Genomic DNA, 7,930 nt, shown 5'->3' with positions numbered 1-7,930 from the left:
CTCCCCCTTCCTCTCTCCCTCTCCCTCTTCCTCTCTCCCTCTCCCTCTCCCCCTTCCTCCCTCCCTCTCCCTCTCCCCCTTCCTCCCTCCCTCTCCCTCTCCCCCTTCCTCTCTCCCTCTCCCTCTCCCCCTTCCTCTCTCCCTCTCCCTCTCCCCATTCCTCTCTCCCTCTCCCTCTTCCTCTCTCCCTCTCCCTCTCCCTCCTTCTCCCTCTCCCCCTTCCTCCCTCCCTCTCCCTCTCCCCCTTCCTCTCTCCCTCTCCCCCTCCCCCTTCCTCTCTCCCTCTCCCTCTCTCCCTCTCCCTCTCCCCCTTCCTCCCTCCCTCTCCCTCTCCCCCTTCCTCTCTCCCTCTCCCTCTCCCTCTCCCTCTTCCGCTCTCCCTCTCCCTCTCCCCCTTCCTCCCTCCCTCCCTCTCCCTCTCCCCCTTCCTCTCTCCCTCTCCCTCTCCCTCTCCCTCTTCCTCTCTCCCTCTCCCTCTCCCTCTTCCTCTCTCCCTCTCCCTCTCCCTCTTCCTCTCTCCCTCTCCCTCTCCCCCTTCCTCTCTCCCTACCTCCCCTCTCCCTCTCCCCCTTCCTCCCCTCTCCCTCTCCCCCTTCCTCTCTCCCTACCTCTGAAGTGAAATACTTTGGCATCCGCCGCTCAGAACAGCATAGCTACATCAATGAGAAATACTCTGCTCTTTAGTCTGGGGAGAACCAGGACAGTTATGTATCTTATCATGCTTGTCAACTGAGACTTAATTGTGTTTTATAGGTAACATAAGACATGCATGGAGTCTAGTCACGGGAGTGAAGAATATTGTGCGTCTCTATTCATCATAGTCTACTGCCATTATAGTCTATTGCAGCACAGTTTGGGAACACAGTATGACTGAATGATATGCATAAAGCCAACCGTTGCTGTGGATTAAAATACATACATATGCTGTGTGTGTCACGGGTGTCGTTGGAAGTGGACCAAAGTGCAGCGTTGTGAGCGTACATTTTCTTTTATTTTGGAATGACGCCAACAAAACAAGAAACAAAATGAACAACCTTGACGCTTACGAGGGGAAAGGTGCCACTAACACAAGTCAACTACCCACACTGAAAGGAGGGAAAAAGGGCTACCTAAGTATGATTCCCAATCAGAGACAACGATAGACAGCTGTCCCTGATTGAGAACCATACCCGGCCAAAACCGAGAAATAAAGAAACATAGAAAACAAAACATAGAATGCCCACCCCACATCACACCATGAGCTAACCAGATAGAGAAATAAAATGGCTCTAAGGTCAGGGGGGGACCGTGTGTTTGTATGTTACTCAGGTCAATGGCCTTCTCTCTCAAAGCAGTGACTTGGGATTGGGATTAGGTGAGAGGCTGAGGAGTTGAGAGAACGGGGTGAGGTGTCTAAGTTCCTGTGTTCACGCTCCTGACCCCTGACCTTGTAGAAGTCTGAGTTTAAAGTGGGAATTTCAGCACGAAGCTCCACATTCAACACCTGTCCAAAATTAATAAAATGTTTGAATTATCCAGAAGCAAGGAAGGCAGACAACTCTGCTGCTTGTATGACTGGAGTTTTGTAAGATGGTATGTGGTTTCATAATCTTCGGTAAAGAGCAAGCCATTTTTGTGGCCTTTGGCAGGAATTTATGGGCTGTACTGTACTATGTGTAGACTAATCATGACCTAAAGCCTGGGAACCAAATTAGTAAGGATATTTAGCCAGGGTCCATAGATGTCTCTGTAGCAACACCACCCCACAGAAGAGATAAGGAGAAAGAAAATAGTTGTATAGCTGTTCTCTTATCAATGAGACTCCACATAATGAAGTGGCACCCAGGGCTGTATCAGATCAATCACTATGTCTGTCAAAAAGGGCTGGTCAGTGTGTGTGTGTGTGTGTGTGTGTGTGTGTGTGTGTGTGTGTGTGTTGGTGTGTGTGTGTGCGTGCATGGTTTAAGGTTAGGGTTAAGGGTTAAGGTACCGTTAGGGTTAGGGGTTAGGGAAAATAGGATTTTGAATGGGACTGAATTGTGTGTCTCTGTCTGAGTGTCTGTGTCTACGTAAGGAAAGCCTCTGTCTGACTGTCTGTTCATCTGTGAGTCTGTCACTCTCTGTCTGGACATTATTAAAATAGACAAAAACAAACTATCTTTGTGAGTAAGTGAGCCATTTATGAGTGACTGTTTCCTTGAGCGATATCAAGCTGCAGCGGTCTGAGCTTTCAGATTCAGACCAGTAAGTGTCTGCTAGCTCTTTATAACCATTCAGAGCCAGGACCTTGTTGTGTTATTGTCTGGAGAGTATATAGGAGAGGAGGCTAGAGGGAGAGTGAGAGGAAGACAGAGAGGAGAGGAGGCTAGAGGGAGAGGGAGAGGAAGAGGGAGAAAAGAGGAGGCTAGAGGGAGAGAGAGAGGAAGAGGGAGAAAAGAGGAGGCTAGAGGGAGAGAGAGAGGAAGAGACAGAGGCAGATGAGAGGAGGCTAGGGGGAGAAGAAGAGGGAGAGGGGATGAGGCCAGAGGGAGAGAGAGAGGAAGAGTGAGAGGAGAGGAGGCTAGAGGAAGAGGAAGAGAAGAGGAAGAGGAGAGGGAGAGGGAGAGGAGACTAGAGGGAGAGGAGAGGAGAGGAGAGGAGAGGAGAGGAGAGGAGAGGAGAGGAGAGGAGAGGAGAGGAGAGGAGAGGAGAGGAGAGGAGAGGAGAGGAGAGGAGAGGAGAAGAGAGGAGAGGAGAGGAGAGGGGGTTAGAGGGAGAGGGGGAGAGTAGAGAGTCTCTGAGTTTTGCAGACAACAGCACACTGAACATCTGTGAGAACGACTCCCAAGGGAACAGCTGTGGATGTCGAGAGCTAATTGAATGGGCCGCTTCATCAAATGTACAGGCTCCACTTGCTTTGGGAAACACATGACAATGGAATTCTCCTATTCTATTTTCTCTCTCTCTCTCTCTCCCCTCCTTTGTCTTTGTTTCTCCCTCTGTTCTTTGGGATTTAGATTTCATGGCCAGTCATCATAACATGGCATGTTAGCTAACTGTGCTGGTGTTGTGCAACTGAAACCCACAGTGAGATGAGGAACCACTTACTATGCCAGTCACTCTCCTCGACATTTCCCCGTCCATGAGACTGCTCATTAGTATTGCGGTGCAGTCAGAGCCAGAGTCTGGGGCTCACCTTAGTCATTAGAGAGACCCGCGGGGCTGTTTGTATTATAATCTTTGATTTTGATTTGGTGTTATGCCGCTGTCCTTCCCTTGAGCCTGTATGTGCCACTTGTGCGAAAGGCCACCGTCTGATGGAACCCCATCTCAAATGAGTTCTAGGCGCAAAAAATGACATTGGAGGCAGAGGGCTGCAGGTCACAATATCTCAGTGAGAGGGACAGGAAAACAGTGGAGAGGTGAGGAGAGGACCACCAGTCTATTCCTTCATTTGTCTGTCCAGTGAAATGTTCCACTGTAACATTTGGGGAGCAGATGGGGAAGCGTATTGAGGTCACGACCGATGACACATTGGTGGAAACCAGAAGGTCAGGGATCCTTTCAATCACATGGTGGCCATAGGAGTGTGGGTAGGAACATGGACATGCTGGTGTTTTTGTGTTTGCACGTGTGTGTGTGTGTGTGTGTGTGTGTGTGTGTGTGTGTGTGTGTGTGTGTGTGTGTGTGTGTGTGTGTGTGTGTGTGTGTGTGTGTGTGTGTGTGTGTCCGTTTGCATGCGTGTGTCCGTTTGCATGCTTGTGTTCCTACGTGTGCCTACAGGTGCCTTTGCGTCATAGTAACATGCTCATCAGTACCAAATGAGTCCTGCCACCCCAGCTCTATTCCCCTGAGAAACCTCTGCCTATGTTCAACATCAATCATGTCACTCCTACATACAGCACATCAGCGCTAGTACATACACATTGTGGTCTCCAGAATCACCCTAACTCTCTATCAGGGGTAGTAAATAGCCACTCTCTTCCCTCGCTCATCGATGCCCATCTTTCCTGTGTCTAGCCTACAACCTCTCCCTAGAGCTTCTCTACCCTTCTTTGATTCCTGTGATGTGTGGTGCATTCGTAGGGTTCCCCCCACTGACGTTTGTTAGAATATCTGGAGGCCTGACATGCCAATGAGAGGTTCCCGTCCTGGTTACAGGTAGGGGTCATGTCCTTTGTGTGCCGTGGTGTGTGTGACAGACAGACAGACTGAACCATGTAGTGATTATTGTACACCTGGAGCCCAAGCACTCCAAACTGATAGTCAGATTGTCCATATTGAATGAACTGGGACTATAAGGCTCTCATTAGTTCAGCTAAGAGATTTGTTTCAGCAGCCAAAAAGGGGCTTGATTAAGTTGATTACTTGATTTAGTCTGGTTTGAATGGAAAACAGCAAATCCGATGTTACAAGAAGAACAACGATAGTTTAAAGAAGTACAAGCAGACCAACACGTGCTTTGACTTGACAGAGGAGCAATCTTCATTTGTGTATCATGATGTTAATCTGTGTTACTTTACCAGGCTGATTGTGGTGTGCCTCAGTATAACCGAATGTAATGATTTGTTGATGGAGAGCGTTTGCCTGCTCGTCCTTGTGCTTCATGTAGAGCCAGGAATACTGTCTGCAGGTGCATCACACCTTCTCACTGGATGCCAAGAAAATGCCATTGAAAACAGGTGGATTCACTTCAAAGACTACAGCCTCTCGTCCAGTACTGTATGACCAAACGATCTAGCAATATCCAGCCTCCCTCAGCTGTTGTATATAGTCCTGCAGTGGACCTGCTGAAGTGAAACTCGGGCTCGTGAGCGGAAGTAACACGGGAGACTACTTTCTTGTGAGCAGGCTAAGATCAAACAGCATTATGCTCATCAGGAGTCAAAGGTGCAGTAAAATAAGAGGTACCACCTACCGCTTCTCATTACCGGAATTAAGCCAATAAGACGGACTTCTTACTTCTCATTTCGCAGTGACAATTCTTCCAAAGATTAACGTTCTGAATTCAAATTCCAGGAGTGACAGGAAAAGAGAGAGGGAGGAGCGGATGGAGGGAACGAGAACGCCACTGAACGTGATTCCCAACAGACATCTGTGGAGTACTGGCAGTATTCAAGGCATGGGAGTCTATCTGGCACAGATGTACTGTAGGGACTTGGGTGAAAGAGCACACGCTGAGCAAATGCTGTAGCTGAATTGAGACGTATCATTCAAAACAATGTGACTATGGTAATATCTTTAGTCTAGGGTAATTACATACAACCATAGAACCAACAACATGCAAGAGTACGTTTCACCTAGATCATACCCTGAAAAAGGGTATATAGACGTGAGATCCCAGAACAAGAGCATATACTTGTGTTATGTGGAGCTCTCAGGGTTGTTCTCTCTCAGTGGGGCACCTTCTCCCTCAGGGTTTCCCCAGCACACAGCCACACAGTCCCTTTAGATCAATGTCTTCTGTCACTGTTCTTCACAAAGTGCACAGTGTTTCTACGAGACATGAGAAGCACACAGCACAGTCACAGGAAAACAAGCCACCGCTCCACTGCCACAGTTCAAAACAAATCTCAATGGAATGTCTTAAAGATGGAGGGGGCACTTAGAATCAGTCCTGTGGGTTTGCTATTGAAACCAACATGTTTTCTTCTGCAAAGAGAATCTCCGGGGATTGTTCTATAACTTAAAAAAAACAACTCTAAACTTAATTTAAGCCTAAAAACTGTAATGATAAGAAATTCTGTATGAACGTATAAAGGGATAAAAACAACCCAGTGTCCTCAGGGGAAATACTTGTCTTTAAAAACAAAAGCTTTGGAGGTAGCATAATTAGGACATGTCACAGAGTCCTCAATTGTCTGCCACTACAGGAATCTTGCACTGTTCTTCCATAATGAATTTCCATCATTTTATGTCAGCTTGATGGACGTGAAATCCCCATTAAGGCAGTCCCATGAAGGGTGTTGTGTGGTGATGGGGAGAGCCATGGGAGACGGAGAGATGGTTATGTATTAATCTATCCTTAAATAACCTGTGTGGCTCTGTAGATTGGATGGATAACAGCGGTCTTGGAATGCACTCCCTCCCCCCCCGGGTGGAAGGAAAATGCTGGATCGTGGAATGATCAGGACAGTGAACTTCCACGCTATATGAACTTCACGGAGTGAGTGGAGAGTAGGAATGTGAGGAGTAGAGGGGACTTACTGTATCACTCAGAAGGAGATGCATGTCAGCCATATGCAACTACATTGCTTTATATAGAATACTGGTAATCCTAAACACTAACTCGGCCCACTGAGACCATTATATCAACTCTGAACATGCAAACATTACCAACCATTAAGTACATTGAACTAAACCTTAACTTGGCTATACTTCATGTTAACTATAGTAGTGAGACGAGTGATGATGAAATGACCAGGGCAGTAGCATTCTACACAGTAGAAGGACGCAGTAGAGAATTGTCAGAAATCATCGGTACTACAGTTTTAACAGCGAGAATAAAACCAGACGTATTCTGCCACTGAACTTTGCCATAAATGAGCACTTGTCTCAACAGCAGCAAAGCAGTGCCCCCGCTGTTAACTAACATGGTAAATCGAGGGTAATTGCCTCCAACCTGTAATAATTTTCCCTTGGTGAATGAAAGGTAGTTGACATTTTAACAACCTGTGATAGCTGCACAAGAAAATAATGATCTGATCATACCAGGCTATTAGTGATCAGCTGTGCTGCAGGCAGGAGTGGGAAGAACAACAGAACAGCTGTGCGACCTGTTCTGTTCTGTTCAGCAGGTTATCCGCTTTACGAGAAGGGAAAGCATGTGAGAAATGCAAGTGATTCCAACCAATTCTCCGAATCGAGAGATATGCTGAAATTGCCTCCCTGTTTTCTCCTCTGGACTGCTTGCTATCTTGTTATCTTGCTATCTCATTTTCCGGTCTTGACCTGCTGGATGATCCTAATTCATCAATGACAGAACCACCTAAACTAAGGCCGTAACAAGAATATCTGCTTGACGTGTGTAAGATGCAGTAAAGCATTTCAATACTCAGAATGATATCCCCTCTCATCTCTTTTGAGTTTGTGCTGGTTGCTCCATACAGCATTGAACCACGAAGGTTGTGTAGAGCCGTAGCCAAATGGCACCTGGGAAGGATTTAGTTCTCTGCTCTGCGCTATACAGCGTTACAGTATCACGTACATATTGATGCCCTCTACAGGATCCTTTTGGCCCACTCCCTGGAGGAGCTCCCCCTAAGTTTCCTCATTAGCGTTGACTATAGGAGTTGGAAAGACAGCACAAACTGATCTAGAACCAGGCTAGCTCTTTGCAGGACATTGGTCTGAGTCAGAGTTGGCAGAGCTCAGCTGATTTAATTTAAACCTCTGATCCTGTCTGTGGCGGTGGAATGTTGTCCTTTCGTTGGTCTGTAGCACATTCTGCCAGCTCCCGACAAAGGCCCATGCCAATTCAAACACCTTGGAAACCGCTGATTTTGATAACAAGGACAAATATGATATTGTCTCTCTCTCCCTCTCTTTCTGTCAAGGCAAACAGGAACCAGATCTGCTGTTAATCCCCATATTTGGAATGTGTTTACTTGTCTTTGAGAACAGTTGTGTACTAGTGTGATTACAGCGTTACTACACAGATGTAAGAGCAACTTCATCTATTATTTAAAAGGGGCCCGTGCACACAGTTTGATCTGGGAGGTCTGTATGGGTGTATTGTGCATTGTACTGGCCACAGGGGAGATGCTGGGTGGGGAGAGTAAGAAAGGCTGTTGCTTAATTGACCTCAACTTCATTGCATAATATGCCTTGGGGTGGGGGACACTTCACATTTCACATTTCCACAGTACAACCACATAGTGGGAGGATTGTTGAGATTAAAAAAACAACAAGACTTTCTCTGTAACCAGATGGAAAATCCCCTCGTATCAGGACATAAGTGTACAGAAGGCAA

This window comes from Oncorhynchus mykiss, chromosome 26 (genome assembly GCF_013265735.2).
Source record: "Oncorhynchus mykiss isolate Arlee chromosome 26, USDA_OmykA_1.1, whole genome shotgun sequence".
Lineage (NCBI taxonomy): Eukaryota > Metazoa > Chordata > Actinopteri > Salmoniformes > Salmonidae > Oncorhynchus > Oncorhynchus mykiss.
This window is presented reverse-complemented; position numbering follows the sequence as displayed.